Raw genomic sequence first — 8502 nt, 5'->3', positions numbered from 1 at the left:
ACAAGAAAAACATAAAATTGTTCCTTGTGCTGTAGAAACTTAAATTTCACGACGTTATTTTCCAGTTCACATGCTACCAAGTGGTGTCCCTTGATAGTTCCAGGCGACACTGCATAATTTAAACCAAGACGTCATTGTCAGATGCCCAGCATAGCAGAAGAGAGCCATATTTCCCAAGAGGTCTAGGATGCTCATTTCATAGCAATATTTTTAAGAACCCTGTGTATTTGTGAATATCTGATAGGAGCTCAACTATGACGTATAAATATTGAATTGTACCAGTAACAAGGTCGTCCATACAGAAACATTCGCTCGTAGAAAAAATTAAGACATTTTATTAAACGTATTGTATACATTTTCTTTCTATGAAATGAAGTGATGAGATGGGTCTATTTAAAAGAGAAGATAATGTTATATAATATTTATCACGATGTAGAAAAACCTTGTTTAGACCTAGACATAATATTTGCATTCATAGCTTTCTGTTTTCTTTGATATTCTGTGTTGTCGTTCTTGAATGTAAACATTTTTTAAAAAGAACAAAATTTGTTAGAGCAGAAACTCTCGAGACGGTTACAAAAAGTGGCCAGATTTCATGAATGTCTTTGGGTTTCAAACTTAAAAAGCCAAAATAAAATATATACATTTAAAAAAAGCGAATTAATAAAAAGAAAAAAGCGAAACAAATCAATGAACAGGTTCATTATGATTGAATAAGATTTCTATTCTACTTGAGAGCATCACGTGATAAGACGACATCATGTCATGTCTAAGTGTTCCAAGGTGAAGGACACTTACATAAACATGCTACGAAGATGAAAGAAACTAAGAATACTGAACAAAACAGATTCTTGTCTAGCGTAGACATTAGATGTGGGATAACGCGACATGCCGGAAGTTGTCAATAAAACAGAATGTCTGTTTCCTGTCTGCTGCATACACTCATCAATATTTGAGCTCTTTTTTTTTTATTTATTAGGAACATAAGGACATTGTCCTCTGAGTCCTCTCTTAAGTGATTCTGTGGGTAAAAGGAGAAAGAGAGTTGGAGATTCTTAACATAACTTCTTTTTCTTTTCTATGGAATATTGTCTTTTTTTTTTCTTACAATATCTGTTGGTTTAATTCAGTTTTTTTTTATTTTTACCGTAATAAATTTCTACTTCGATAGATGTGAATTTATGTAGGTCACAGCTGGGTCTTTATGGGCAAGTGAAATACTGCACTCTTCTTTCATGTTCTTATCGTTTAGATCATTAATTGTTGGCCTATTAGTGCCAGCTGACTAATTGGTTCTCCGAGATCCAAGCACAAAGGCGACTAGATCTAGTACAAAAGATTTTGATTTGTAGCTATATCTGGAAAACCACTGAGTTCACTAACGTTATGATAAGTCGATTTGACAAATAGGTCAACCTGGTAATGTCCTAACTCAAAACCTTTTGACTCAAAAAAACATTAAGAAACTAGAACAGACACAGAATATGGCAGTTAGATTCATAACAAACAAATATTGACATATGACTAGAGTAACACCTTTAGTAAAATCGTTAAATTTAGAAAGCCTTCAGGATAGAAGACTTAAAAGTAAAGTAGCAATTATACATAAAACATTAAACCATGATCTTAAAAAAAAAACAACTTATTAAATACTCAGAGAGACACAAAGATAAAGTATTATACTGTGACATATGCTAGAACAAATTTGTACAAATGCTGCTTCTTTCCTAGTGCCATTAGAGCATGGAATGGGTTGCCTAAGTCAGCCAGGAAAACCAATGACTTGGCAGAATTAAGTCAATGATTCACATGCATAACTAGTCTGAACTAGGAACATACGTAGGACGTAATCATCTTTTTAAAGCAACGTCTATATTTCATAAATAGAACTGTGTTTAATAATTTCATGTGGCTGCTTCAAGATGGCGTCTGTAGTGGCCTTGACATAGTTCTGACTTCTGACTCTTAACCCTGGAAATGAAATCTACTGTTATTGTATAAGTAAACAAGTAACATCCAATGGCGAATCAAAGTACCCGTGGGCCCGGGTTCAAGAATATGACTGTGGGCCCACCTCCCCTTCATTGAGTAAAAAAAACAACCAACAAATCTAGCCATCAAGTATGCATTAGTACATTAAAAAAACCCAACAAATCTAGCCATCAAGTATGCATCAGTACATTAAAAAAACCCAACACATTCTTTCTGTCGGTAATACTTTCTAGAAGTAATGGATTCAATCACTTCTTAGACGCTTACTTAGACTTAGGTCCGCCCAAGCCGTTCGATGCAGAGCTCGGTCTCAAGCAGAGCTTGGTCTCAAACAGAACTCAGTCTCAAACAGAACTCGGTCTCAAACAGAACTCGGTCTCAAGCAGAGCTTGGTCTCAAACAGAACTCGGTCTCAAGCAGAGCTTGGTCTCAAACAGAACTTGGTCTCAAACAGAACTCGGTCTCAAACAGAACTTGGTCTCAAGTAGAACTTGGTCTCAAACAGAACTCGGTCTCAAACAGAACTTGGTCTCAAGTAGAACTTGGTCTCAAGTAGAACTTGGTCTCAAACAGAACTTGGTCTCAAACAGAACTCGGTCTCAAGCAGAACTTGGTCTCAAACAGAACTTGGTCTCAAACAGAACTCGGTCTCAAGCAGAACTTGGTCTCAAACAGAACTCGATCTCAAACAGAACTTGGTCTCAAACAGAACTTGGTCTCAAGCAGAACTCGGTCTCAAGCAGAACTTGGTCTCAAGCAGAACTTGGTCTCAAACAATCTTGGATATTTTTATGAAAGCAGAGCTACTAGGACTGCTACAGACCACGCCATACAAATGAATAACTTGAATGAGTGACTGGTTGAAATTTAAAAAACTTCAATTTCGAAATATTATCAGCAAAACAAAATACTTATTAATCTTTTGTTTATTTCCAGACTGAGTTTATGTAGGTTTCAAGTAGATATTTATACTTTATCTTGAAATTGTTTTGAAAATAGGTCACGCGAAATATATAATCCCAATATATGTGAATTCCATATCGTCAAGAAAATAAAATGCTCTAAATCAGCGGTTCTCAACCTGTGGGTCGCGACCCCCTTGGGGGTCAATTGACGATTTGCCAGGGGTCGCCAAAGACCATCGAAAAAATTGATTGTTTATGTCTATTCTTCTATTGCTGTGTTTAATTGCGGGGGGGGGGGGGGGGGTCGCGGCAGAGTGGGGGATTGTAAAAAGGGGTCACCGAGCATAAAAGGTTGAGAACCGCTGCTCTAAATGCAGTAACATGTCCGATAGACTGAAGCAAAGAAATAATTTTAACATTTAAACCAAAACAAAAATGAAAACGTGTTAATGGGCCACAACTCTGACGACAAAGATTAAAAATGCATTACCGCAAGGCTCTTGACTACGTCACTAATGCAATAGACACAACCACGCACATTTTTTTTTTGTGTTCGTTTTTTTTGTGTGCTGGAAGAAAATTAATTCGCCATTTTAGAATTATGAGCTTCTGTTAACGCCGGGATGCTATAACGTAGCGTTTGAGCCAAAAATACATTGTCACGTGATTGCGCTTCACGTGCAATGTAACGCGAATTATTAAGTGCTTGGGCATCTACAGCACTGTTTAGTTTGTAATGGCTTGTAATATTTTAGAAAACGAAATTAATAATTATAATGACGTTAATGACGCTAATAAATATTATTATTGAAATAATTTCTTGTGTGTTATCCTTGTGGTGCTATTTTATGTTTTGATTGGTTTAATGACTCGGTTTCAACATTGTAATTGTAATGATTATAGCTTAATTAAAGGGCAATAACAGCTTTGCAGAGTTTGCTGTAACGTAGTGATGGTGGAGAGAGAGAGAAAAAAGCGAGACATTACGCAAGTACAAATTATTTTTTGAATAAATTGCCTAAATTTACATGTTCGCTTCTATTTTTATTAAAATTCTATCTGCCTTTTAATGTGAGAATACAAAAAAAAAAGTAAAAATGAAAGAGAGTTTGTCCATGGGTCAGGCATTAGGTTTTAATACTATAAGCACAGATAGAGGCAATTATAAACTACAAACTACATTTAAAAAAAAATGTTTGGCTTACATAATTAATTGAAAAAAAAAAAGAAAACAAAAAGTAACTACTGTAACTAGACTTACCAACCCACAAAATATGGTGAAATTAGATTTTTAATATTTTTCTCTTTTTTTTTTTGTTAGATCTAAACGTTACAGGCGGACAGAGAGACAAACTAAAAGCAGTTGTTTCCCTTACAAGAGTGCTAACAAACATCAAACGATAACTCGAAGAGTACTTTGAATGTTTGACTTCTATAACTGAATGACCGATATTACAACACGTGGCTTTTTTTTTTACAAAGCTTATTTCAACTACCTCTGTCTGGTAAAAAGTTTATACATGTCTAGCCAGTCTCGGATAGAGCAAAAATATTGCACAATTATTTCTTTTACCTGACAACGCGAGAATCAATAAAGAATGTTAACCAATTAAGTTAACTTACTTTTATGAATTGATTATTTTGTTTGGTATCTCAAACAAGGGATAGAAATACTACTTGACTGAAGTGGTGGTGTAAGCTAAATTACTCCCCCTTTATTGGTCGCCGTCTTAAAGTAAGTTTGAAACAAACAATACATAACTATACAATCTTCCTAAGCTCCTCTCTAGCAGAGTGGATAGGTTGTCGGCTTGGGGAGGCGTGAGCCATGAGTTCGACCCCGTAAATGCTTTTTTAAACCGACTATAGTATAATTCACCCAGAGATCCCATTCTTTCTCCCCCCACCCCATTTTCCCAACTGATCCAGATAAGTGAGAGGATCATAGCGTATTAAGAAAGCTAAAATCATGTAATATCACTAAACAAAAATAATTGGTAAAAATATTTCTAATCGCACAGATTTATTGTTGTTAGTCTAAGTCTAGAATCTAGATCTATTAAATTTAATACATGACTGGTGCAAACTAATTGATACCTTTACACTTCGTATTTCAGCTTTTTTTGTGTGTATTTTTAAAAGTTTTTCTTGGTTTTTTTTTTTCGTCTACAGTGGCAACTGAAAATGTGTGATCTCATTTTGAAAGCGATTCAAACCTGAAACAGGCGATTAATATTTTAAATATGAGACTGTGTCGTCCTGACCCCAGAACATATGAAACAATGTGAACAAGTTTTCATCCGATCTAATTCCAGAATTTTTTAAAAACAATTTCCTTATTAACGCCTCTAGAGAGATTCTCCAGTAAACTACAGAGTTCATCTAAAACTAAGGGACCAATTACATCGTCGCATTATACTTTTTAGCTGATATTATTTGTATATTCATGTCTTGACATAATCTTAGTTTACCCAGGGTAATAAACTTACCAGTAACAAACAGTTACTGGTTAATATTTGTCTGTCATCGTTACCAGCACGAACATGTCCCCAAGAGTATCGTCTGCATGTTGGCCTGTGAATGTTACTGAACGTCCAGAGTCTGGCACAGGGTACAGTCAAGTTGTTTGATAAATGCGCTTGTTCTGTAAACAATATTTATCCGGGGTTGGATGCTGTTTTGACAATCAAGTCTGGGGATGGTATTACAAGTACACGACCATTTTGGAGGTTCCCAAACTATACTCTGGCTTGAACAAGTAGAGGGTACAAACTACACGAATGAATCCGAATGATAATGGGGAGGGCTTCTTGCAGAGTGATACCCACTGAATAAAGAAGACTGTTTTCTGTAGACAGTTTGGTGTCAGTCTGTAGTGTCAGTCTGTAGTGTCAGTCTGTGGTGTCAGTCTGTAGTGTCAGTCTGTAGTGTCAGTCTGTAGTGTCAGTCTGTTGTGTCAGTCTGTGGTGTCAGTCTGTGGTGTCAGTCTGTAGTGTCAGTCTGTAGTGTCAGTCTGTTGTGTCACTCTGTAGTGTCAGTCTGTGGTGTCACTGTAGTGTCAGTCTGTAGTGTCAGTCTGTAGTGTCAGTCTGTAGTGTCAGTCTGTGGTGTCAGTCTGTAGTGTCAGTCGTGTCAGTCTGTAGTGTCAGTCTGTAGTGTCAGTCTGTAGTGTCAGTCTGTGGTGTCAGTCTGTAGTGTCAGTCTGTAGTGTCAGTCTGTAGTGTCAGTCTATAGTGTCAGTCTGTGGTGTCAGTCTGTAGTGTCAGTCTGTAGTGTCAGTCTGTAGTGTCAGTCTGTAGTGTCAGTCTGAAGTGTCAGTCTGTAGTGTCAGTCTGTAGTGTCAGTCTGAAGTGTCACATTCATTAGTTCCCATTAATTTTGATGTGAAATAATGAGCAGTTTGTAATATTGCTTTAAATCTAAGGCGACCACTCAACCAAAGGAGGTAATAATGGACGATGTATTTATTTACAGTTATAAAATACACAGTGAGACATGGACTTCAGACATCAAGTGCCAGAGAGTCTTGTCTTAAGTTCTACAAGTCCTTTTATACCTAAATATTAGTATAGACCACCGACGCACTTCCCAAAGTCACTCCAAGTCCTCACTACTGTTCACAGCCAGCACGAAAGACCGCTCGTAGTCTCAGACTGTTCAGACTCCCATAACCTGCAGATCACTTCAGCCTCTAACAATGAGCCTCAGCCTCTAACAATGAGCCTCAGCCTCATTCTCTACTCTCCCCCCTAGTCCCTTTTTTTTATGCCTACTTACTTTCGGTTACAAATACTGACCAAGGTGAGTACTCAGTATACTCTGTGAGTATTCTGGCCAATGGGAGTGTTCAGGCCGAGGTATTCTTTCTTAGGGTAAGCGTTCAGGCCAAGGTATGCCTTCTTAGGTTAGCGTTCAGGCCGTGGTATGCCTTCTTAGGTAAGCGCTCAGGCTGAGGTATACTTTCTTAGGTATGCGTTCAGGCCGAGGTATGCTTTCTTAGGTATGCGTTCAGGCCGAGGTGTGCTTTCTTAGGTATGCGTTCAGGCCGAGGTATGCTTTCTTAGGTATGCGTTCAGGCCGAGGTGTGCTTTCTTAGGTATGCGTTCAGGCCGAGGTATGCTTTCTTAGGTATGCGTTCAGGCCGAGGTATGCTTTCTTAGGTAAGCGCTCAGGCTGAGGTATGCTTTCTTAGGTATGCGTTCAGGCCGAGGTGTACTTTCCTAGGTATGCGTTCAGGCCGAGGTATGCTTTCTTAGGTATGCGTTCAGGCCGAGGTATGCTTTCTTAGGTATGCGTTCAGGCCGAGGTATGCTTTCTTAGGTATGCGTTCAGGCCGAGGTATGTTTTCTTAGGTATGCGTTCAGGCCGAGGTGTGCTTTCTTAGGTATGCGTTCAGGCCGAGGTATGCTTTCTTAGGTAAGCGCTCAGGCTGAGGTATGCTTTCTTAGGTATGCGTTCAGGCCGAGGTATGCTTTCTTAGATATGCGTTCAGGCCGAGGTATGCTTTCTTAGGTATGCGTTCAGGCCAAGGTATGCCTTCTTAGGTTAGCGTTCAGGCCGTGGTATGCTTTCTTAGGTATGCGTTCAGGCCGAGGTATGCCTTCTTAGGTAAGCGCTCAGGCTGAGGTATACTTTCTTAGGTATGCGTTCAGGCCGTGGTATGCCTTCTTAGGTAAGCGCTCAGGCTGAGGTATGCTTTCTTAGGTATGCGTTCAGGCCGAGGTATGCCTTCTTAGGTAAGCGCTCAGGCTGAGGTATGCCTTCTTAGGTATGCGTTCAGGCCGAGGTATGCCTTCTTAGGTAAGCGCTCAGGCTGAGGTATGCTTTCTTAGGTAAGCGTTCAGGCCGAGGTGTGCTTTCTTAGGTAAGCGTTCAGGCTGAGGTATGCTTTCTTAGGTATGCGTTCAGGCCGAGGTGTGCTTTCTGGCCAATATGAGTGTTCAGGCCGAAATGTGATTTCTGTCTGGGGTGAGTGTTAAGGTCGAGTAGTGCTTTTGGTCTAATGTTCCATATATACAAATGTCAATTACTAGTCCAATTTGACGTAAAAATGTAATTATAGACACTTTTAATGGTTATGATATTGACCACTTTATTGAATGACCGGTCAGTAACCTAGGTTTGTTTTATTACCCATGTCTGATGTTTCCCAGAAGTTTAAACTAAAAAAAACAAAACAAAAACTAACAATCGATCAACAGAAGTGGGTGAGAATTAAATATTCATAAGATATTGCCCCAAGGCAAAATAATCGTTGTGCAGGGTAGACAACTCTTTTAGACAGATGTATTGTTTCCTGTATGGCCAATTATTGGCCATAGATCGTTAAGGGATTAAACAGACCATCTTGGCTGGATAATGTACTAATTAAGATGACATATAAGTAATCACTATTTGTTTACATTTAGTTTCTCCAAGCCAACAGAGATGCAAATAAAATGTGTTACATGGAACTGTACAAACACGCGTCTCTTAAATAGGAAATATATTTAAGTTAGTTCGCTAAATACACTGAGCGGCCCGGTCACACAAGTGGTTAGCCAAACAGCCGATGACATGTTTTAACACACACAACTTGTGATTTTGTATACAACACAAATAATGA

The sequence above is a fragment of the Biomphalaria glabrata genome, chromosome 1 (assembly GCF_947242115.1).
Source record: "Biomphalaria glabrata chromosome 1, xgBioGlab47.1, whole genome shotgun sequence".
NCBI lineage: Eukaryota > Metazoa > Mollusca > Gastropoda > Planorbidae > Biomphalaria > Biomphalaria glabrata.
This window is presented reverse-complemented; position numbering follows the sequence as displayed.